Here is a 26,700-nt window from a genome sequence, read left to right on the forward strand (position 1 = left end):
CATCAACAAAAAATGTTTTGTCCGCCCCGTTAAATAACCTTTTGCGAAATGACGGCAGGAAATTTTTCTCTTCAAAGTAAACATGATTATATCAAATGCCAGGCCAGGTCTTCGTGCTGTGTTTAAAAGCAACTAGAGCGTGTGTGCCTTTCACATATCCATTCCTAAACACAAAGGTCATTTGAAATGTGTTTCTCCGTGTTACTTCGGCTGATAACGCGTTGAGCAGTGTGTCGTCTGAGTGCCCTAATAAAAAAGAAACAAACCTGCGTACCCTTTATGTATTCAAACATTATAAAACGATTAAGCACCTATCTCACGATCGCGCTGCCTTTTGAACGAAACGTTTTAATTCATGTCGCAGGATCTTGTATGAATAAATAACGCTAGATCCCTGGTACTGATTTCAGCTATGCACTGGTTCTTTATTTCGAGGATTGTATATTAATAAATAAAACCTATAAGTACAAACACACGCACAATCAGTTACACAATTCAAACGCATTGTTGCAGTGCTTTAGAAAACACTCGTTGTTGTTTTAGAATAAAACACGGCAATTTGTAAAATAAAATAAAATAAAAATAAAAAACGCAAACCAATAAGCATAATGAATAAACATTTTAAAAAATGCTTTTAATAATAATAACTAGCCTAAATCAAGACAACGACAAAGGAAACTAAAGAAATATCGGAATAAAGTCGTGGCAATTTTTCATACATCTAGCAATTGTAAATGGATTAGAAATATTTAGTGACTTTAAAACAAGTACATGTATAGAAACATTTGTTGATTTCCGTGTCCTGTTTACAACAGGTATGTAAGTAAAAACGTAAATGAAATATAAACAGGAAAGTCAGCATTTGCAAAACGTCAGCTAAATCGCATGCATACAGTGAAGAGCGGACACTTGTCAAACAAAATGATAAATATCGCAATTAAAATTAAAGCTATTAACTTATTGTGTGTATCCAGGTGTGTGAATATCGTAAGAAATATGTTACATGTACATGTATAATGTAACGGAATAACGAAAACCAATAGTCACGGAAATCAACAAATGAATGTTTAAAGAAACAAATATATTAAGAATTCATCTAGTAACAAAGATATACCACAGCGAGGGAAAGAGACTCTGATCGTAAGGACATCAGTTATAACCATGAAGTCGGAAGAGAAATATTGTTGAATAATTTCAAATAGGAACACTCTTTTAAAAAGGATTTAAGAAAACATAAAACTAAAACGTTTTCATTCGATAATTTTCTTCTAGCTATAAAGGAGGAGCAAAGTAGCACGCGGCGCATGGCGTGACCTTAGAGAGAATGTTCTATCATTAAAATGACAGATGTCCTACGGACCCGGTTTAAAGATAGAATTCGTCCCATATACTCGCTTCGTAGCAAATAAAAAAATTATATCGCGCTGTATCTTGCCTAAATTTTCATATGATTGGTCTCAAATACCTACAATGTTGCTCCTTTATAATCCCATTTTACCACATTAACCGTTTTTGCAACGAAATCGCTGCTACTTTTAATCACGTTTGAAAATTCGCTGTCGCCATGTTAACGATAAAATCCAAGACATTCCAAGTGCGATTTCCGACAAAATGGTAGGGAAATTCCGACGCATATTTTATCAAAATGCTCTGGTACGACTCATTAAATGGATAATTTGTGGACTAAACTGAATATGCATGTTCAAAAAGGTTTGTAATGTATAAAAATGTGTTTTTCTTCTGCAGATTATTTTTAACAGACTTAAAATCGACACAAAGCTGATCCGCTTCGCGGCTGATACATTGCAAGCATATGGGACGAATTCTTAATGTGACCTGAGCGTAGCCTGGTCACGGTAAGATTATTCTTTCTAGGCGTGGCCTGTGCTGTTATACTTAAACTGATTGACAGGTGAAGCACGTAGAGACCTGAAATAAAATCCCGCTCAAATGACTGTCTAAAGAAACCTTCAGCGAAATATTAAAGTTCAGAGATAAACCTGATAATTAACACACAAGTTCTCTCTCTCTCTCTCTCTCTCTCTCTCTCTCTCTCTCTCTCTCTCTCTTGAATCACTTAATGCTATGAAAAGTCCAGTATGTACACAATGATTATGACATTTCATGAAAATAATCAAAATAGTGTTACCACGAATTGTATGAACATTAAAAATTTACAATGTTTAAGAAATCGGCGATGCAAGTTTCGTTGAAAACCAAAGAAATGATAAAGGTCTGAGATAGGTAATTGAATTCAAACAGTTTTGTAACGGTTTTAATAAAAATAACATTGGTAAATTTTAGCATGTGTAATTTATTCTCTTATAAAAAAATCTGGCAAAATATTGAATTTATCTGATCAGCGATTATCTCCAATTAACCGTATATGGAAGTTGCACACATATGCACGGTGCGGTAGGGAGTTTTTGGCAGTTTTGGGGCGGATCTTGCATAAATTATCTCGCACACTTTTTGTACGGGACGGTTTGTTTTGTGAAGGGTACAGTTCGCTTTGTGAACGGTTTGTGAACGGTATGGTTCCTTTCTTGCACGGTACGGTACGGTTCGTTTTAGAGGTGTACATGTAGTAGCACATTTCGGCCTGGGTCTGTATATCAAAAATATCAAAGTTTACTAGAAAACCAAAAGCTTACCCATAACGTTTTGCAAGTGAACATGCAAGGGGATGTAAATTTTGGATGTAAAATGTGCCTACATGTACATGGCATTTGATATTACACTTGCAGAGTTACTGTAAAATATTTTATTTTCCATATGCCGCGTCGTATATGCAGAGTCGGGCGGTTTTTTATTTGCATATGTAGTCTTGTGTGTTCTATATATTCACATGCAGAGTCGTATGTAATCTTTATTTCCATATCCTGTGTTGTGTATATTTTCCTTTTTCACAAGAAGAGTCGAGTAAACTATTGTAAAATAAAATTAGATTTTTAAGCAAATTGTGTCTTGTAAAGCAGAGTTAAATAGAAATATCGTACTATGATTTCGCTCAACCTCTAGGACCTTATTCGTCCTTGGCCAGACATTTTGCGTTGCCTGTGCTACGTATATAACCCAGAATTATCTCCTCCTCTACCTGGGAAGTGGCCCTTTTCCATGTACAAAAATAGGAGGCAAAAGACAGCTTCCAGATGACTACTATTTTATTCCGATATAACAATTCATTCCAATTTAAACTCAACAATATAATATAATGTATAATGAATAACAATAAACATTGATTACAAAAAATCTGAAATAAAAAATTATATTTACTTGAACCCACTAAATCATTTCTGTTAACTTTTATTGAAAACGCGCAAGTATCTAATTATGATCTTACCTGCACAAAAAGAGGAGGCAAAAGACAGCTTCCAGAATAATAATGGAGAGCTGCTTTCCCCGCACCCCCTTTTTTATACGCACAGATATTGTATTTCAAATCTCCGAACCTTATAAGTACATGAACTCAAGTCCATACTAATGGTATGTCGCACCGTGGTTAGCCGTAGCATCTTATTTATAATTTCTGACCCGGCGCAGACAGGTTCATCCCTGGACTTAATTACCCACTTTTCTATGAATATAAACAATTATTCGTTATCTGTCAAGCCAATGCACTTTAACCAATTTCTGTAGTATTTTCGTTATGATAGAAATAATAATAAAATTCTTTGTCAGTTTTGAAGTCTAGGTAGCGATTTTTTTTTCTATCACAAACCTTTCATTAGTCCTATTATCCTCCTGTTGCAGGTGTTTCCATGACCAAGGCACCATGTAGGATTTTTGATGAAGGACAATTCGCACATGAGGATAAATATGCTTTGCTGTTCGATTGCCAGAACTTTACAAGCTTTATTTGATTTATTGTATAAATTTATACATATTTAGTTATTTTATTGACGCAACCTGATCCGCGAAAACTCAGCCCAGTGATTGTGCCAAAAAGTCAAATTCAATGGCTTACAATAATGACTACGAACGATTAGCTCAAGAAATTGCAAGAATACAAAGAACAACACCAGAAATTGTAAATAATCTATCCAACAACAGTGAAGTGAAACGTCAATATTCTTCGAAAACATTCAGGATGCGAAATCTGCCTCTTCTATGAGAAATGATGCAATGCAGGAGAATCTAATTGTCTATCATGAGTACACAACTTTTAGAGAATACTGCAAGTGAGTCAGTAGGCAAAAACCAATACTTTTGTAAATTCTAGCCATGTCATTCCATTGTCAGAGGGGATTTCCCTTGCCGCTTCAGTGCCATAACCCATACATCTAAAAGCCAAACTCTGATCCAGTGACTTTTTAGGTCACCTGATTGATGCAAGTGACCTAAAACCTATTTGGACTTATTGCAGTTGGTTTTCAGTATCTTAGTAGACCAGGGACCCGTCTACCGAAACTTAAATTTTCATATCCCCCGGGGTAAGGGTTATGATTCGGGGGTGGGGGGCAAAATGGTCATTTAGTGTAAATGCATGTATACTGTTTAAAAATTATCTCCTTTACTCTTACTGGCACTGAAGAGAAAATGCATAATTAGTAAAGCTATAAAACCCCCTGTCATGATTTAAATTTTTAAGTCCCTCGGGGTTTTGGGGATTTGAATATAGAGCGGGGCCAACATGGTCGTATAGTGTAAATATATACTAGCAATGTTTCAAAACCTTCTACTTGACCTCAAATGAACTTGAATTCCAACGTTCATCATATTTAATAGCTTGCATTTAAAAGCACACTATACAATGAAGCGCATTGAAGCGGTGAACGTTTCGTCTGAATGGAATGTTCTAGACTTTGTTGAATGTAATAATCTCACAAAAGTGAACAAAAAGTGACTCAAACCTAGCAGAATTGTGGGCTCTGTGTCTTGTTTATAATTCTACGATTGACGCTGAAATTTTGGTTGATCATTAGACATTAACTAATATCTGAAGCCCCTTCCTTATACGATGAATTGTATGAATTCTTTATCAATTTTGATAAGTTTTCAGACACGAGTAAAATAGACGACACCGTTAAAATAGTTTCAAGTTCTGACACATTTCTTTTACGGGGATACATTAAGAAAATATTAGAGCGGAAAATCATTCTGATTTGTAGCCATTTGTTTTTTAGACAAAAATGAAAAAAAATGAGTGGGCCTTAGTAAAATATTCAAAACATTGATTATAATAGCTCTTTAACATATCGCGTGACAATATTTTGCAATCGAGTGGATTCAGGTTTTGGGGCTATTCAGGTATATTTACATCATCCAGTGTCTTTGTCTGTGATAACACTAGGTATCGATTTTGTACTATATAACCAATAATACAAATGACGCCAAATTGAGGCGCCGGCGGGGTTTGCTTATTTATAGTTAAAGATTAAATTGTACGATTAAGCACCTATCTCACGATCGCGCTGCCTTTTGAACGAAACGTTTTAATTCATGTCGCAGGATCTTGTATGAATAAATAACGCTAAATCCCTGGTACTGATTTCAGCTATGCACTGGTTCTTTATTTCGAGGATTGTATATTAATAAATAAAACCTATAAGTACAAACACACGCACAATCAGTTACACAATTCAAACGCATTGTTGCAGTGCTTTAGAAAACACTCGTTGTTGTTTTAGAATAAAACACGGCAATTTGTAAAATAAAATAAAATAAAAATAAAAAACGCAAACCAATAAGCATAATGAATAAACATTTTAAAAAATGCTTTTAATAATAATAACTAGCCTAAATCAAGACAACGACAAAGGAAACTAAAGAAATATCGGAATAAAGTCGTGGCAATTTTTCATACATCTAGCAATTGTAAATGGATTAGAAATATTTAGTGACTTTAAAACAAGTACATGTATAGAAACATTTGTTGATTTCCGTGTCCTGTTTACAACAGGTATGTAAGTAAAAACGTAAATGAAATATAAACAGGAAAGTCAGCATTTGCAAAACGTCAGCTAAATCGCATGCATACAGTGAAGAGCGGACACTTGTCAAACAAAATGATAAATATCGCAATTAAAATTAAAGCTATTAACTTATTGTGTGTATCCAGGTGTGTGAATATCGTAAGAAATATGTTACATGTACATGTATAATGTAACGGAATAACGAAAACCAATAGTCACGGAAATCAACAAATGAATGTTTAAAGAAACAAATATATTAAGAATTCATCTAGTAACAAAGATATACCACAGCGAGGGAAAGAGACTCTGATCGTAAGGACATCAGTTATAACCATGAAGTCGGAAGAGAAATATTGTTGAATAATTTCAAATAGGAACACTCTTTTAAAAAGGATTTAAGAAAACATAAAACTAAAACGTTTTCATTCGATAATTTTCTTCTAGCTATAAAGGAGGAGCAAAGTAGCACGCGGCGCATGGCGTGACCTTAGAGAGAATGTTCTATCGTTAAAATGACAGATGTCCTACGGACCCGGTTTAAAGATAGAATTCGTCCCATATACTCGCTTCGTAGCAAATAAAAAAATTATATCGCGCTGTATCTTGCCTAAATTTTCATATGATTGGTCTCAAATACCTACAATGTTGCTCCTTTATAATCCCATTTTACCACATTAACCGTTTTTGCAACGAAATCGCTGCTACTTTTAATCACGTTTGAAAATTCGCTGTCGCCATGTTAACGATAAAATCCAAGACATTCCAAGTGCGATTTCCGACAAAATGGTAGGGAAATTCCGACGCATATTTTATCAAAATGCTCTGGTACGACTCATTAAATGGATAATTTGTGGACTAAACTGAATATGCATGTTCAAAAAGGTTTGTAATGTATAAAAATGTGTTTTTCTTCTGCAGATTATTTTTAACAGACTTAAAATCGACACAAAGCTGATCCGCTTCGCGGCTGATACATTGCAAGCATATGGGACGAATTCTTAATGTGACCTGAGCGTAGCCTGGTCACGGTAAGATTATTCTTTCTAGGCGTGGCCTGTGCTGTTATACTTAAACTGATTGACAGGTGAAGCACGTAGAGACCTGAAATAAAATCCCGCTCAAATGACTGTCTAAAGAAACCTTCAGCGAAATATTAAAGTTCAGAGATAAACCTGATAATTAACACACAAGTTCTCTCTCTCTCTCTCTCTCTCTCTCTCTCTCTCTCTCTCTCTCTCTCTCTCTCTCTCTCTCTCTCTCTCTCTCTCTCTCTCTCTCTCTCTCTCTGTTGAATCACTTAATGCTATGAAAAGTCCAGTATGTACACAATGATTATGACATTTCATGAAAATAATCAAAATAGTGTTACCACGAATTGTATGAACATTAAAAATTTACAATGTTTAAGAAATCGGCGATGCAAGTTTCGTTGAAAACCAAAGAAATGATAAAGGTCTGAGATAGGTAATTGAATTCAAACAGTTTTGTAACGGTTTTAATAAAAATAACATTGGTAAATTTTAGCATGTGTAATTTATTCTCTTATAAAAAAATCTGGCAAAATATTGAATTTATCTGATCAGCGATTATCTCCAATTAACCGTATATGGAAGTTGCACACATATGCACGGTGCGGTAGGGAGTTTTTGGCAGTTTTGGGGCGGATCTTGCATAAATTATCTCGCACACTTTTTGTACGGGACGGTTTGTTTTGTGAAGGGTACAGTTCGCTTTGTGAACGGTTTGTGAACGGTATGGTTCCTTTCTTGCACGGTACGGTACGGTTCGTTTTAGAGGTGTACATGTAGTAGCACATTTCGGCTTGGGTCTGTATATCAAAAATATCAAAGTTTACTAGAAAACCAAAAGCTTACCCATAACGTTTTGCAAGTGAACATGCAAGGGGATGTAAATTTTGGATGTAAAATGTGCCTACATGTACATGGCATTTGATATTACACTTGCAGAGTTACTGTAAAATATTTTATTTTCCATATGCCGCGTCGTATATGCAGAGTCGGGCGGTTTTTTATTTGCATATGTAGTCTTGTGTGTTCTATATATTCACATGCAGAGTCGTATGTAATCTTTATTTCCATATCCTGTGTTGTGTATATTTTCCTTTTTCACAAGAAGAGTCGAGTAAACTATTGTAAAATAAAATTAGATTTTTAAGCAAATTGTGTCTTGTAAAGCAGAGTTAAATAGAAATATCGTACTATGATTTCGCTCAACCTCTAGGACCTTATTCGTCCTTGGCCAGACATTTTGCGTTGCCTGTGCTACGTATATAACCCAGAATTATCTCCTCCTCTACCTGGGAAGTGGCCCTTTTCCATGTACAAAAATAGGAGGCAAAAGACAGCTTCCAGATGACTACTATTTTATTCCGATATAACAATTCATTCCAATTTAAACTCAACAATATAATATAATGTATAATGAATAACAATAAACATTGATTACAAAAAATCTGAAATAAAAAATTATATTTACTTGAACCCACTAAATCATTTCTGTTAACTTTTATTGAAAACGCGCAAGTATCTAATTATGATCTTACCTGCACAAAAAGAGGAGGCAAAAGACAGCTTCCAGAATAATAATGGAGAGCTGCTTTCCCCGCACCCCCTTTTTTATACGCACAGATATTGTATTTCAAATCTCCGAACCTTATAAGTACATGAACTCAAGTCCATACTAATGGTATGTCGCACCGTGGTTAGCCGTAGCATCTTATTTATAATTTCTGACCCGGCGCAGACAGGTTCATCCCTGGACTTAATTACCCACTTTTCTATGAATATAAACAATTATTCGTTATCTGTCAAGCCAATGCACTTTAACCAATTTCTGTAGTATTTTCGTTATGATAGAAATAATAATAAAATTCTTTGTCAGTTTTGAAGTCTAGGTAGCGATTTTTTTTTCTATCACAAACCTTTCATTAGTCCTATTATCCTCCTGTTGCAGGTGTTTCCATGACCAAGGCACCATGTAGGATTTTTGATGAAGGACAATTCGCACATGAGGATAAATATGCTTTGCTGTTCGATTGCCAGAACTTTACAAGCTTTATTTGATTTATTGTATAAATTTATACATATTTAGTTATTTTATTGACGCAACCTGATCCGCGAAAACTCAGCCCAGTGATTGTGCCAAAAAGTCAAATTCAATGGCTTACAATAATGACTACGAACGATTAGCTCAAGAAATTGCAAGAATACAAAGAACAACACCAGAAATTGTAAATAATCTATCCAACAACAGTGAAGTGAAACGTCAATATTCTTCGAAAACATTCAGGATGCGAAATCTGCCTCTTCTATGAGAAATGATGCAATGCAGGAGAATCTAATTGTCTATCATGAGTACACAACTTTTAGAGAATACTGCAAGTGAGTCAGTAGGCAAAAACCAATACTTTTGTAAATTCTAGCCATGTCATTCCATTGTCAGAGGGGATTTCCCTTGCCGCTTCAGTGCCATAACCCATACATCTAAAAGCCAAACTCTGATCCAGTGACTTTTTAGGTCACCTGATTGATGCAAGTGACCTAAAACCTATTTGGACTTATTGCAGTTGGTTTTCAGTATCTTAGTAGACCAGGGACCCGTCTACCGAAACTTAAATTTTCATATCCCCCGGGGTAAGGGTTATGATTCGGGGGTGGGGGGCAAAATGGTCATTTAGTGTAAATGCATGTATACTGTTTAAAAATTATCTCCTTTACTCTTACTGGCACTGAAGAGAAAATGCATAATTAGTAAAGCTATAAAACCCCCTGTCATGATTTAAATTTTTAAGTCCCTCGGGGTTTTGGGGATTTGAATATAGAGCGGGGCCAACATGGTCGTATAGTGTAAATATATACTAGCAATGTTTCAAAACCTTCTACTTGACCTCAAATGAACTTGAATTCCAACGTTCATCATATTTAATAGCTTGCATTTAAAAGCACACTATACAATGAAGCGCATTGAAGCGGTGAACGTTTCGTCTGAATGGAATGTTCTAGACTTTGTTGAATGTAATAATCTCACAAAAGTGAACAAAAAGTGACTCAAACCTAGCAGAATTGTGGGCTCTGTGTCTTGTTTATAATTCTACGATTGACGCTGAAATTTTGGTTGATCATTAGACATTAACTAATATCTGAAGCCCCTTCCTTATACGATGAATTGTATGAATTCTTTATCAATTTTGATAAGTTTTCAGACACGAGTAAAATAGACGACACCGTTAAAATAGTTTCAAGTTCTGACACATTTCTTTTACGGGGATACATTAAGAAAATATTAGAGCGGAAAATCATTCTGATTTGTAGCCATTTGTTTTTTAGACAAAAATGAAAAAAAATGAGTGGGCCTTAGTAAAATATTCAAAACATTGATTATAATAGCTCTTTAACATATCGCGTGACAATATTTTGCAATCGAGTGGATTCAGGTTTTGGGGCTATTCAGGTATATTTACATCATCCAGTGTCTTTGTCTGTGATAACACTAGGTATCGATTTTGTACTATATAACCAATAATACAAATGACGCCAAATTGAGGCGCCGGCGGGGTTTGCTTATTTATAGTTAAAGATTAAATTGTACGATTAAGCACCTATCTCACGATCGCGCTGCCTTTTGAACGAAACGTTTTAATTCATGTCGCAGGATCTTGTATGAATAAATAACGCTAAATCCCTGGTACTGATTTCAGCTATGCACTGGTTCTTTATTTCGAGGATTGTATATTAATAAATAAAACCTATAAGTACAAACACACGCACAATCAGTTACACAATTCAAACGCATTGTTGCAGTGCTTTAGAAAACACTCGTTGTTGTTTTAGAATAAAACACGGCAATTTGTAAAATAAAATAAAATAAAAATAAAAAACGCAAACCAATAAGCATAATGAATAAACATTTTAAAAAATGCTTTTAATAATAATAACTAGCCTAAATCAAGACAACGACAAAGGAAACTAAAGAAATATCGGAATAAAGTCGTGGCAATTTTTCATACATCTAGCAATTGTAAATGGATTAGAAATATTTAGTGACTTTAAAACAAGTACATGTATAGAAACATTTGTTGATTTCCGTGTCCTGTTTACAACAGGTATGTAAGTAAAAACGTAAATGAAATATAAACAGGAAAGTCAGCATTTGCAAAACGTCAGCTAAATCGCATGCATACAGTGAAGAGCGGACACTTGTCAAACAAAATGATAAATATCGCAATTAAAATTAAAGCTATTAACTTATTGTGTGTATCCAGGTGTGTGAATATCGTAAGAAATATGTTACATGTACATGTATAATGTAACGGAATAACGAAAACCAATAGTCACGGAAATCAACAAATGAATGTTTAAAGAAACAAATATATTAAGAATTCATCTAGTAACAAAGATATACCACAGCGAGGGAAAGAGACTCTGATCGTAAGGACATCAGTTATAACCATGAAGTCGGAAGAGAAATATTGTTGAATAATTTCAAATAGGAACACTCTTTTAAAAAGGATTTAAGAAAACATAAAACTAAAACGTTTTCATTCGATAATTTTCTTCTAGCTATAAAGGAGGAGCAAAGTAGCACGCGGCGCATGGCGTGACCTTAGAGAGAATGTTCTATCGTTAAAATGACAGATGTCCTACGGACCCGGTTTAAAGATAGAATTCGTCCCATATACTCGCTTCGTAGCAAATAAAAAAATTATATCGCGCTGTATCTTGCCTAAATTTTCATATGATTGGTCTCAAATACCTACAATGTTGCTCCTTTATAATCCCATTTTACCACATTAACCGTTTTTGCAACGAAATCGCTGCTACTTTTAATCACGTTTGAAAATTCGCTGTCGCCATGTTAACGATAAAATCCAAGACATTCCAAGTGCGATTTCCGACAAAATGGTAGGGAAATTCCGACGCATATTTTATCAAAATGCTCTGGTACGACTCATTAAATGGATAATTTGTGGACTAAACTAAATATGCATGTTCAAAAAGGTTTGTAATGTATAAAAATGTGTTTTTCTTCTGCAGATTATTTTTAACAGACTTAAAATCGACACAAAGCTGATCCGCTTCGCGGCTGATACATTGCAAGCATATGGGACGAATTCTTAATGTGACCTGAGCGTAGCCTGGTCACGGTAAGATTATTCTTTCTAGGCGTGGCCTGTGCTGTTATACTTAAACTGATTGACAGGTGAAGCACGTAGAGACCTGAAATAAAATCCCGCTCAAATGACTGTCTAAAGAAACCTTCAGCTAAATATTAAAGTTCAGAGATAAACCTGATAATTAACACACAAGTTCTCTCTCTCTCTCTCTCTCTCTCTCTCTCTCTCTCTCTCTCTCTCTCTCTCTCTCTCTCTTGAATCACTTAATGCTATGAAAAGTCCAGTATGTACACAATGATTATGACATTTCATGAAAATAATCAAAATAGTGTTACCACGAATTGTATGAACATTAAAAATTTACAATGTTTAAGAAATCGGCGATGCAAGTTTCGTTGAAAACCAAAGAAATGATAAAGGTCTGAGATAGGTAATTGAATTCAAACAGTTTTGTAACGGTTTTAATAAAAATAACATTGGTAAATTTTAGCATGTGTAATTTATTCTCTTATAAAAAAATCTGGCAAAATATTGAATTTATCTGATCAGCGATTATCTCCAATTAACCGTATATGGAAGTTGCACACATATGCACGGTGCGGTAGGGAGTTTTTGGCAGTTTTGGGGCGGATCTTGCATAAATTATCTCGCACACTTTTTGTACGGGACGGTTTGTTTTGTGAAGGGTACAGTTCGCTTTGTGAACGGTTTGTGAACGGTATGGTTCCTTTCTTGCACGGTACGGTACGGTTCGTTTTAGAGGTGTACATGTAGTAGCACATTTCGGCTTGGGTCTGTATATCAAAAATATCAAAGTTTACTAGAAAACCAAAAGCTTACCCATAACGTTTTGCAAGTGAACATGCAAGGGGATGTAAATTTTGGATGTAAAATGTGCCTACATGTACATGGCATTTGATATTACACTTGCAGAGTTACTGTAAAATATTTTATTTTCCATATGCCGCGTCGTATATGCAGAGTCGGGCGGTTTTTTATTTGCATATGTAGTCTTGTGTGTTCTATATATTCACATGCAGAGTCGTATGTAATCTTTATTTCCATATCCTGTGTTGTGTATATTTTCCTTTTTCACAAGAAGAGTCGAGTAAACTATTGTAAAATAAAATTAGATTTTTAAGCAAATTGTGTCTTGTAAAGCAGAGTTAAATAGAAATATCGTACTATGATTTCGCTCAACCTCTAGGACCTTATTCGTCCTTGGCCAGACATTTTGCGTTGCCTGTGCTACGTATATAACCCAGAATTATCTCCTCCTCTACCTGGGAAGTGGCCCTTTTCCATGTACAAAAATAGGAGGCAAAAGACAGCTTCCAGATGACTACTATTTTATTCCGATATAACAATTCATTCCAATTTAAACTCAACAATATAATATAATGTATAATGAATAACAATAAACATTGATTACAAAAAATCTGAAATAAAAAATTATATTTACTTGAACCCACTAAATCATTTCTGTTAACTTTTATTGAAAACGCGCAAGTATCTAATTATGATCTTACCTGCACAAAAAGAGGAGGCAAAAGACAGCTTCCAGAATAATAATGGAGAGCTGCTTTCCCCGCACCCCCTTTTTTATACGCACAGATATTGTATTTCAAATCTCCGAACCTTATAAGTACATGAACTCAAGTCCATACTAATGGTATGTCGCACCGTGGTTAGCCGTAGCATCTTATTTATAATTTCTGACCCGGCGCAGACAGGTTCATCCCTGGACTTAATTACCCACTTTTCTATGAATATAAACAATTATTCGTTATCTGTCAAGCCAATGCACTTTAACCAATTTCTGTAGTATTTTCGTTATGATAGAAATAATAATAAAATTCTTTGTCAGTTTTGAAGTCTAGGTAGCGATTTTTTTTTCTATCACAAACCTTTCATTAGTCCTATTATCCTCCTGTTGCAGGTGTTTCCATGACCAAGGCACCATGTAGGATTTTTGATGAAGGACAATTCGCACATGAGGATAAATATGCTTTGCTGTTCGATTGCCAGAACTTTACAAGCTTTATTTGATTTATTGTATAAATTTATACATATTTAGTTATTTTATTGACGCAACCTGATCCGCGAAAACTCAGCCCAGTGATTGTGCCAAAAAGTCAAATTCAATGGCTTACAATAATGACTACGAACGATTAGCTCAAGAAATTGCAAGAATACAAAGAACAACACCAGAAATTGTAAATAATCTATCCAACAACAGTGAAGTGAAACGTCAATATTCTTCGAAAACATTCAGGATGCGAAATCTGCCTCTTCTATGAGAAATGATGCAATGCAGGAGAATCTAATTGTCTATCATGAGTACACAACTTTTAGAGAATACTGCAAGTGAGTCAGTAGGCAAAAACCAATACTTTTGTAAATTCTAGCCATGTCATTCCATTGTCAGAGGGGATTTCCCTTGCCGCTTCAGTGCCATAACCCATACATCTAAAAGCCAAACTCTGATCCAGTGACTTTTTAGGTCACCTGATTGATGCAAGTGACCTAAAACCTATTTGGACTTATTGCAGTTGGTTTTCAGTATCTTAGTAGACCAGGGACCCGTCTACCGAAACTTAAATTTTCATATCCCCCGGGGTAAGGGTTATGATTCGGGGGTGGGGGGCAAAATGGTCATTTAGTGTAAATGCATGTATACTGTTTAAAAATTATCTCCTTTACTCTTACTGGCACTGAAGAGAAAATGCATAATTAGTAAAGCTATAAAACCCCCTGTCATGATTTAAATTTTTAAGTCCCTCGGGGTTTTGGGGATTTGAATATAGAGCGGGGCCAACATGGTCGTATAGTGTAAATATATACTAGCAATGTTTCAAAACCTTCTACTTGACCTCAAATGAACTTGAATTCCAACGTTCATCATATTTAATAGCTTGCATTTAAAAGCACACTATACAATGAAGCGCATTGAAGCGGTGAACGTTTCGTCTGAATGGAATGTTCTAGACTTTGTTGAATGTAATAATCTCACAAAAGTGAACAAAAAGTGACTCAAACCTAGCAGAATTGTGGGCTCTGTGTCTTGTTTATAATTCTACGATTGACGCTGAAATTTTGGTTGATCATTAGACATTAACTAATATCTGAAGCCCCTTCCTTATACGATGAATTGTATGAATTCTTTATCAATTTTGATAAGTTTTCAGACACGAGTAAAATAGACGACACCGTTAAAATAGTTTCAAGTTCTGACACATTTCTTTTACGGGGATACATTAAGAAAATATTAGAGCGGAAAATCATTCTGATTTGTAGCCATTTGTTTTTTAGACAAAAATGAAAAAAAATGAGTGGGCCTTAGTAAAATATTCAAAACATTGATTATAATAGCTCTTTAACATATCGCGTGACAATATTTTGCAATCGAGTGGATTCAGGTTATGGGGCTATTCAGGTATATTTACATCATCCAGTGTCTTTGTCTGTGATAACACTAGGTATCGATTTTGTACTATATAACCAATAATACAAATGACGCCAAATTGAGGCGCCGGCGGGGTTTGCTTATTTATAGTTAAAGATTAAATTGTACGATGGCTTAAAATTATATAAATATAAGTAATAAGGAATATTATGAGGTGATAATTTCGGTCGGGGCGTGATCAAATGTATCATAAAGCCTTTCGGGCTTTATTGGATTTGATCACGCCCCGACCAAAATTATCACCTTATAATACTCAAAAAATGATTCCTTATTCCTGACATAAGATTATAAATCGTCACACGAGCTCATGCCACGTAAACAACATTCGTTTATAATAGGGGAGACCAATTAAAGTTTTGAATGTTTTTAATTTGAGGAATTGAGCGCATTTAGGTACAATTTTCTTTTTTCAAATATAGGATTTTTAAAGAAATAAAATGCAGTAACTAATATGATATATTAAAAGAATACAATGACTAGTAAGTAGTTGAGGTATATGCTCTCTTAAATTCTGACCGCTTTATAAAATGGGGGGGGGGGGGGGGCAGCACGAAATTAAAACAAATCGGAAGTTAACTCTAACAGTGTACCCCTAACAAAAGTTTAGTTTTTTATCTTGCACAAGGGATTTTCATATTAAATTTGTATGCAAAAATAAGTGTAAAATTCGGATACTTTACAGATTTTTTTTTGTTATTCTACCGAGGGGCCATACGGCACAATATGGCACAAAGTCATTGTCATTGTTGCTCAGGTGAGCGATGTGGCCCCATGGGCCTCTTTTTGGTTACGGCAATTTACTGAAAACAAAAATCCAGAAACTACATGTAGAGTCAGTTGAATGCTTCTGTGTCTGTTCCAAGTTTAATTTGATTAATTAGTATTTGAACTTATCACAATTAAATATATGCAATGTTATTTCAAAGTCAACATAACGTTCTGAATATTTGACGACACCGATTAAAATTCGCTACAAATAGGTTTTGTCAACAAGAAATTGGGTAAATATTCAAGTGTTGAAGTGCTACATGTATACCTGTATTACAGTTTACACAAATCTAGATTTGCTACATTGTATAATTTAAGAAAAGCGACTCCCATATTTCAGGATGATTAGGACTACTGAATATTATTGATTGATTATTTGAAAAAAAAATCCACGTGCATTTCGTTAAAATCACAATATCCATGTACTAGATATATATAAATAAAAAAATGTAAAGTTCATGGATCTACCACCCCGAGTGCCATAGGCGGAGCCAAATAAACTTCTACACATGTGTTGAAAAACTGAATGCATTGCAATGATGTTTATGAAGCCCTCTACCAAAATTGTGAAATTCATGGCCCCTGGGTCAGGGTTTTAGGGCCTGGCTACAAATGTTTTGGGTGGGACCAAAATGGCCAGTTACTAAAAATAAATTAAATATTAGAGAATCTTCTCTACTCCCATATACATTTGATAAAAAACTAAATGCATGTTATAATGTTTTGAATCCCTCTAATTAAATTGTAAAATTCATGACCCCAGAGACAGAAGTTCACCCCATTAGGTGGGGCCAAGATGGTCATTCAGTAAAAATATATTAAATCTATAATTTATAAAAAATGTTCTTAATCCTCAGTGTGTGTGTGTGTGTGTGTGTGTGTGTGTGTGTGTGTGTGTGTGTGTGTGTGTGTGTGTGTGTGTGTGTGTGTGTGTGTGTGTGTGTGTGTGTGTGTGTAAAATTAATGGTAATAATGTTCATGAAGCCCTTTACCAGAATTGTAAAATTCATGGTTCTTCTGTACTATCACAGTTTTGGGGAAAAAAATCATGCATCATTATTCTGTCCTTAATGCCATGAAGTTAAATGGTTAGATGTGTGGTCCCCAAATTAAAAATATCATGAAAACCTTTAACAAGAGTATAGGTAAAGGATTGTAACAGTCAATTAATGAAGGTATCGTCCCTTGCTTATTCATATTTAACAATTAATCAAAATGTAAAATAATGTTATAAATCATTGTAAAATAATGTTATTAAGAAGTTAAAAGAGTAAGGAAAGTTTTTTAGCTATTTAAAAAGTAATAAACCAGTTTTTAAGACTTTTTAAGACAATTATAAAGTTTTTAAATCAGTAAATTAAAGATTGGCTAGCCAAAATATTGTGGTTTGGTATGTGTACAATAATTTTGGAAGAAGAAAACATATTGATGTAAACATCAAATAGGCCGCAAAAAAGATAATTTTTGAATGAATCATCATTGGTTGTTTACGTGAACAAGAGGCCCATGGGCCACATCGATCACATGAGGAAAAATAGGTATGATAAAATCAGCTTAATATAGTCATGATACAAACTATCTGGTCAATATACAATAATACATGTAGATCCTGTATAAATAAAATTCATTTTCCCCCTGGATATTCTTATGTATATAATTATTAGTCCCTTTTCTAACAGGATTATTTTATAGTCATAGCACATGTTGAGTATTGCAGTTCTCGAAAAGATCCTTAACGATTGTTTATATATGGGATATAAAACTTCATCAAACTCTTAATTTTCTTGTGAGGATAAAGAATTGTCCTAGGGCCAAAGTCTTATAACAATTATAAAGAATCATCTAGCTGATTAGTTTCTGAGAAGAAGGTTTTTAAAGATTTACTCAATACATTCCAATGTTAAATTTAGACCCCCTATTGTGGCCCCACCCTACCCCTGGGGACTAGGATTTTCACAATTTTGCATCTACTCTACCTGAGAATTCTTCCACACAAGTTTCAGCTTTCCTTGCTTATTAGTTTCTGAGAAGAAGGGTTTTAAATATTTACCCTATACATGTATATTCCCATATAAAACTTTGACTCCCCATTGTGGCCTTACCCTACCCCCAGTAATTACGATTTTCACAACTTTGCATCTACACTACCTGACAATGCTTCCACACAAGATTCAACTTTCCTGGCTGATTAGTTTCTGAGAAGAAGATTTTTAAAGATTTACTCTGTAAATTCCTATGTAAAGCTTTGACCCTCCATTGTGGTCCCACCGTACCCCCAGGGATCACGATTTTCACAACTTTGAATCTACACCACCGGAGGATGCTTCCCCACAAGTGTCAGCTTTCCTGGCTGATAAGTTTATATGAAGAAGGTTTTTAAATATTTACTCTATATATTCTTATGTAAAACTTCGGACCCCCCCCCCCTCCCATTGTGGCACCCTATCCCCAGAGGTTATGATTTTCACAATTTTGAATCAACACTACCTGAGGATGCTTCCACACTAGTTTCATTTTTCTTGGCTGATTAGTTTTTGAGAAGATTTTTAAAGATTTACAATATATATTCCTATGTAAAACTTTGACCCCCATTGTGGTCCCTGCCTACCCCCGGGGGTCATGATTTCACAACTTTGAATCTACACTACCTGTGAATGCTTCCGCACAAGTTTCAGTTTTCCTGCACTACCGGAGGATGCTTCCCCACAAGTGTCAGCTTTCCTTGCTGATTAGTTTATAAGAAGAAGGTTTTTAAATATTTACTCTATATATTCTTATGTAAAACTTCGACCCCCCCCCCCCCCCCCATTGTAGTCATGATTTTCACAACTTTGAATCTACACTACGTGAGGATGCTTCCACAAAAGTGTCACCTTTCCTTGCTTTATGGTTCTTGAGAAGAAGAGTTTTGAAAATTTCTTAAAATGTTTCATTAATTTCTAATTATATCCCTTTGAAAAAGGGTATGGCCCTTAATTTTCACAACCATGAATCACGTTTAAGATGATTTGTGCCAAGTTTTGTTGACATTGGCCCAGTTGTCTACACTACCTGAGGATGCTTTCACATTAAGTTCAGCTTTCCCGGCTGATTAGTTTTTGAGAAGAAGCTTTTTAAAGATTTACTCTATATATTCCCATATTAAACTTTGACTCCTCAATATGACCTTACCCTACCCCCAGGGATCACGATTTTCACTTTGAATCTACACTACCTGAGGATGCTTCCACACAAGTGGCAGCTTTCCTGGCTGATTAGTTTCTGAGAAGAAGATTTTTAAAGATTTACTCTATATAATCCTATGTTAAACATTGACCCCCCATTTTGGTCCCACCGTACCCCCAGGGATCACGATTTTCACAACTTTGAATCTAAACTACCTGATAATACTTCCACACAAGTTTCAGTTTTCCTGGTTGATCAGTTTCTGAGAAAAAGATTTACTCTATATTTACTCTATATATTTCTATGTAAAACTTCGACCCCCGATTGTGGCCCCACCCTACCCCCGGGGTCATGATTTTCACAACTTTGAATCTACACTACCTGTGAATGCTTCCGCACAAGTTTCAGTTTTCCTGCACTACCGGAGGATGCTTCCCCACAAGTGTCAGCTTTCCTTGCTGATTAGTTTATAAGAAGAAGGTTTTTAAATATTTACTCTATATATTCTTATGTAAAACTTCGACCCCCCCCCCCCCATTGTAGTCATGATTTTCACAACTTTGAATCTACACTACGTGAGGATGCTTCCACAAAAGTGTCACCTTTCCTTGCTTTATGGTTCTTGAGAAGAAGAGTTTTGAAAATTTCTTAAAATGTTTCATTAATTTCTAATTATATCCCTTTGAAAAAGGGTATGGCCCTTAATTTTCACAACCATGAATCACGTTTAAGATGATTTGTGCCAAGTTTTGTTGACATTGGCCCAGTTGTCTACACTACCTGAGGATGCTTTCACATTAAGTTCAGCTTTCCCGGCTGATTAGTTTTTGAGAAGAAGCTTTTTAAAGATTTACTCTATATATTCCCATATTAAACTTTGACTCCTCAATATGACCTTACCCTACCCCCAGGGATCACGATTTTCACTTTGAATCTACACTACCTGAGGATGCTTCCACACAAGTGGCAGCTTTCCTAGCTGATTAGTTTCTGAGAAGAAGATTTTTAAAGATTTACTCTATATAATCCTATGTTAAACATTGACCCCCCATTTTGGTCCCACCGTACCCCCAGGGATCACGATTTTCACAACTTTGAATCTAAACTACCTGATAATACTTCCACACAAGTTTCAGTTTTCCTGGTTGATCAGTTTCTGAGAAAAAGATTTACTCTATATTTACTCTATATATTTCTATGTAAAACTTCGACCCCCGATTGTGGCCCCACCCTACCCCCGGGGTCATGATTTTCACAACTTTGAATCAACACTACCAGAGGATGCTTCCCCACAAGTGTCAGCTTTCCTTGCTGATTAGTTTATAAGAAGAAGGTTTTTAAATATTTACTCTATATATTCTTATGTAAAACTTCGACCCCCCCCCCCCATTGTGGCCCCACACTACCCCCGAGGGTTATGATTTTCACAATTTTGAATCAACACTACCTTAGGATGCTTCCACACTGGTTTCATTTTTCTTGGCTGATTAGTTTTTAAGAAGAAGATTTTTAAAGATTTACTCTATGTATTCTTATGTAAAACTTCGACCCCTCCCCATTTTGGCCCCACACTACCCCCAGGGGTCATGATTTTCACAACTTTGAATCTACACTACCTGAGGATGCTTCCACACAAAGTTCAGCTTTCCTGGCTGATTAGTTTCTGAGAATATTTTTTTAAAGATTTACTCTATATATTCCTATGTAAAATTTCGACCCCCCCCCCCCCCACTGTGGCCCCACACTATCCCTGGGGGTCATGATTTTCACAACTTTGAATCTACACTACGTGAGGATGCTTCCACACAAGTTTCAGCATTCCTGGCTTTATAGTTCTTGAGAAGAAGAGTTTTGAAAATTTCTTAAATTTTTTCATTAATTTCTAATTATCTCCGCTTGAAAAAGGGTGTGGTTAATTATCACAACCATGAATCACGTTTGAGATGATTTGTGCCAAGTTTGGTTGAAATTGGCCCAGTAGTTCGTTCCTGAGAAGATGTTGAAAATGTGAAAAGTTTATGGACAGACGGACAGACAGACAGACAGACGGACACGGACGACAGACAAAATGTGATCAGAAAAGCTCACCAGAGCTTTCAGCTCAGGTGAGCTAAAAACTCACCACAAAGAAGAAATTAAAAAGTTGGGTGTACTATTTTTTATGGACATTTTAATATATATTTAGCAACACGTCTCGAAGTTTAACATTTTACTATTATTATTAGGAACCGAGTTCGTTATTTACTGTAAGCATTTCTTACGGTAAGTGTATGACCATCGCCATATATGTAGTATAAAGTAATGGAGAACACATTGATTTGTACATTTATCTAATACAAAGTTCAACTCATCATTATTACCTTGGATACACATACAAAGTCATTTTATTTGACGCAGAACATAGAAATTCAAATATATTATTTAAAATAAATTCATGCCGTTCAGGTCTTTACACTACTGGCTCTAAAAACCCCTGTCCGTATGAAAATCCCCTGTCTTCCCCTGTCACCCCCTGTGTTTTCACTGTCATCCCCTGTACCTCCCCTGTGTGTCACTGTACAGAGCCCCTGTATACCCTGGCATCCCCTGTGCGCCCCTGTACACATCCCACTGTGTGCCACTGTAAGTCCCTGTCACCCCCTGTACGCCCCTGTCATCCCCTGTAAGCCACTGTATACCCCTGTGCGTGCCCCTGACATCCCCTGTACGGCTTTTGACTGTTGTTTTTTTTTTCAATATTATCGTCTTATTTCAACTATTGAAATCACATGTGTTATATTTTGAGCTATAAGTCAATACTTGAACTCAACAACAGCGCCGAATCACAAGACACACTGTTATCGTAATTTTAGAAATCACATGTTTTAGTTGATAATTTTTTGATACTTCAATAATCATGCTAGCAACTAAACATTTGAGATGCACCGGGTGGTAAACCTCAGATGAGCGTGGGAAATATTTTTTATATTAGGTGTGCAAGCCCTCAGGGCATGTAGTCCTTTAGAGCTCGGGAACATCGCAACTCCCTAATGTTTGAAAAACAGACATAACAAATACAACATATATGTACAATTTACTTATGAATATCTTTTAAAATCCTATGAATCATATGATTCTTGGTAATAAACAACACACTAGAAACTAAGATCAAGCGCGGCACAAGGTTTTTGATTTTGTATACATCTAAACATATATGAGCGATTAAAACCAAATCAGTTGGAATGTAGAATTCATAATCAGCTATGTGACGATAGAGTACACTTTTCCTCTTTTTTTTTAACCAAGTTCTTGGTTATACCTTTATTAATTTCCCGTGCATAGCAAAATAAAGTTTCAATAGCTTATATAAGTTTGCCTAAGAAATTATTTTAGCATGTTTGTTCAATACGTTTCTGACCGGCTTATTGGACACTTGAATTGAATTTAAACTGATGATTTACCCTAACAATCAATTTCATTAATTTCCAAACTCTAATTGTCATATTAACTCTTTTTACTGCAAAGTGGATGATATCAAAGATAATTTAATTAATTGCCCGCCAAGGTCAGAAAATATAAATGTGTTTTGTATACATGTAGGAGAGAGAGAGAGAGAGAGAGAGAGAGAGAGAGAGAGAGAGAGAGAGAGAGAGAGAGAGAGTTTGGGTTGATTTTCAATTAAATTTATTAATTATATATTTTACCCGGGAATTAATTTCCTAATAAGTAAACATGCAATCCAAATTAATTTTCATAATCAAATTTCTATAATTATTTAGATTAACTTAGAGCTGTCAAATTGATTTTTAATTCATCAATGTTTTATACTTCACCAGATCATTTGATCAAAAAACTTGAAGACACATGATTAACATACTAGCTGATTGAAGCTACAGTTTTCAAAGGAGAGGATGTTGACATTATTTCACTCGGTCTGTGATTATATAATAGCTACTGTACACAGCCCTTCTTGACAATATGCAGTTCACGGTATCGAGATAGGGAAAAAGAGATGATAGACACACGTGTACATGTATATATACACACACTTCCTCAGATCTGAATGGTCGGTCAGTGATCATATGATAGCTATATACTGTATACAGCCCTTCTTTACAATTTGCAGTGCACGGTAGCGAGATTAAGAACAATGAGGTGACAGACATACGTGTACTTGTATATACACACACGTCCTCAGGTCTGGATGCTCGGTAATGCTACACAATAATGCAATAATTTAAATAACCCTTATGACCTTTTTCCCAGTCTGTCAAAGAAAGAAACAAGAAATTGAAAATTTCACTTTTTCAGTTCTGAGAATATCAAACATGAAAAGATTGAAGAGCTTTAAATTCAAAACATTATTTGGCACAGTGATATTAATTAAAACTGTATATTGCTATTATTTATATTTCATTTTTCTGATCCGAAACCCTGACCATTGTTTAAGATAATGCATGTGTGTATAATAAAATTGTACCCCGTTACCGGCATTTACATACAGTCATGCATTAAATAATTCATTAACGGTATCATTGCTCAACAGTGTATATGCATGTGGACAATTCTATACAATAATGCATATAAATAACTAAACTGGAAAATGCACACTAGCTGATAGAAGTTGAAAGTGTCAATGGACCGGTCTAATCCCCCTTTCCAAAAAAAATCAACTCTCTCTCTCTCTTTCTCTCTCTCTCTCATGATTTATAAAAAAAACAATACTGACAGCAATTATTCGCGATCTACATGAACTTCATAAAGGCTGTTTAATTCTATGCATCATTACACTGGTCAAAACAGTCAAAATATTGGTGATCATTTCATCATTTCGATCGGTGTGTGGTTATCTGCACGTGCTGATCATGTTGTGTTATTATGCGCTTTATCTCGGTCAGGTTACATTGCACAGAACATTGCAGATTTCACATACTCCTCCACTTATTTTTCTTTCTTTCTTTTTCCTTTTTTTTTTTTTTTTTTTTTTTTTTTTTTACAAATTACATAACACGGTCATTTGTTTAAATGCATGTAATAAAATGAGCGGTTTATCGGTATACATGTATATCTTGATTTGTGTCAATGTTGAATCAAAATTATTCACGTTTGTAATAATATTGCCCTCTATGAAATGCAAAGAAAAACAAGCACCGTCTAACACATGAATGCTAAATATAAATTTTTAAAATTCCGAATTAATTAAAAGCTATTTATTTACTTAGCGAGCAGTTAAAGACCGTACAGGGGATGTTAGGGGCATTTACATGGGTATACAGTGGCTTACAGGGGATGAGAGGGGTGTACAGGGGGTGACAGGGGCTTACAGTGGCACACAGGGGTTGTGTACAGGGGCGCACAGGGGATGCCAGGGTATACAGGGGCTCTGTGCAGTGGCACATAGGGAATGTACATGGAACGACAGTGAAAACACGGGATGACTGGGGAAGACAGTGGATTTTCATACGGACAGGGGTTTTTAGAGCCAGTAGTGTTAGTATTTCAGGTCTTAAGTATGTCCCGTATACAGATCTCGATACATTACTTTGAAAAGAATGAACAGTTCCAAAATTGTTCAAATATACTTTAGTCTGGATTAAAAACGCACCTAACACGACAGTCTATTATCTACTTTACATTTAGAAATAAAACAAACAATAAGTAATATTTTCTCAAGGCTTAAAACATATTTCTACATGCAAATTTACTTTAAATTCATAAAAATAAGCATCACATTAATTCGATAAAAAAATAAACTATCCTTTAGAAACGCAGTTACACTATCTAAATGTATATAAAATAACGGAATAAATACCAGATGGTGTCATTGAATGAATGGTTGATAACAGAACAGGTAAAATATGAGAATTGATACAACAAAATAACTTATCAGTGGTTTTTGTTTTCGTAAAAATGTTCTGGGGGGTTGTCTTTCTTGCCCCTGACGATGGACAGATTGATTGTTGTTGTTGTAGTTTTCACTAGAGGTACTGTGAGCAAGCTCACAAATGATACCCCCCCCCCCCCTGCTAAGAAAAAAATCATAACTCAAGTATTTATCCGTCAATGTTCTACCAAGAACAACTGCTCTATTTAAAAAAAAAGTTTCTGTATGAAGTTGCTTTCTGTAAATACTAGTACGTTTTAAGGACCACACTGTGAACTAGTTTTTGTAAGCTAATTGTGCTATCCTGTTTAAATAAAGGGCATTAGTATTATTATTCAATTTTTGGTATTAAGAGCTCGATTTCTTTCCACATAATTTAAAAAAAAAGATAAAATACCTTGGGGTGGGCCATTTTTAACGCGGCAGACTGGAATAAGATCTAACAATTAATTTTATGTGGCCACACCCAAGCAATTTAATTTTTGGTATTCAGAGCTCGATTTCTTTCCACATAATGTTAAAAAAAAGAAAAGATAAAATAACTTGGGACGGGCCATTTTCAACGGAGCAGACTGGGATGAGATCTAACAATTTATTTTATGTGACCTCACCCAAGCAAGCTTTGAATCACATTTTACCCTCTAATTATTCAATTGATACAAGACATGACACGACCCAGACATGAAGCATTTTTCAAACAATGACATTGACATTGCCATGGTCAAGGTCATGACACATCTTCAGGTCATTAACAATTTAATTTTTCTACATAAAAGATGTAAACCGGACACAAATTTTCATGTTAATGACCTTGACCTTGCAAAAATGATCTTGTTTAAGGTCAAACACATCCCAAGGTCATTAGCAATCTTGTGTAAAGTATGAATTTCAAATGTTTCTCCGTAAGAGAGATAAAAACTGGACACGAATTTTGCACAGACCGACGGACGGACTGACAAGGTGATTCCTATATATCCCCCACTAATTATGTTTGCAGGGGGTATGCTAAAACATGTAGGTCCTATGCCGTCATCTTTAATTTATCTATGAAAACATATAAACATTGAAGTTATGTTGAAAGTTAACAAATATGGGACATTTTTTATCTAATGATATCCTAATGAGGTTAAATTAATGTCAATTTAACATATTGATAGATGGATTTGTCATGCAAGTTATCTTTTTGAAAAGATAAATGTATCTCTTATTTTTCACAGGTGTTCCAAAACTTGAACAAAGACAGTTGATGAGCACCATGCTTTAAAAAAGAGGATTTTTTCTAACAAATGTAAGGGCAATGGAAAATTACCATGATTGTGAATTAAACGTACAGTTATAATTGTATTCTACTGTTTTAAATTATTTAGTTTTTCATTTTTTTCTAATTTAT

At 35.1% G+C, this 26,700-nt stretch overlaps 1 long non-coding RNA gene across 6 annotated transcripts in view; it reads left to right on the forward strand.

The window, feature by feature from the left end:
* The window catches only part of LOC128171639 (uncharacterized), a 31,429-nt gene that overhangs the window by 1,956 nt on the left and 2,773 nt on the right, over positions 1-26,700 (forward strand). For 3 of the 6 annotated variants that reach the window (XR_008242120.1, XR_008242121.1, XR_008242116.1), the window contains 4 exons: positions 3,754-4,181; positions 8,889-9,316; positions 13,988-14,415; positions 26,528-26,598. This is a non-coding gene — a long non-coding RNA (uncharacterized LOC128171639). Of the gene's footprint in view, positions 1-1,746; positions 1,857-3,753; positions 6,944-8,888; positions 9,317-13,987; positions 14,416-26,527; positions 26,599-26,700 lie in introns of all 6 variants that reach the window. The other 3 variants (XR_008242119.1, XR_008242118.1, XR_008242117.1) reach the window with 2 other exon arrangements.

The sequence above is a fragment of the Crassostrea angulata genome, chromosome 2 (genome assembly GCF_025612915.1).
Source record: "Crassostrea angulata isolate pt1a10 chromosome 2, ASM2561291v2, whole genome shotgun sequence".
In the NCBI taxonomy this organism is placed as follows: Eukaryota; Metazoa; Mollusca; class Bivalvia; order Ostreida; family Ostreidae; genus Magallana; species Magallana angulata.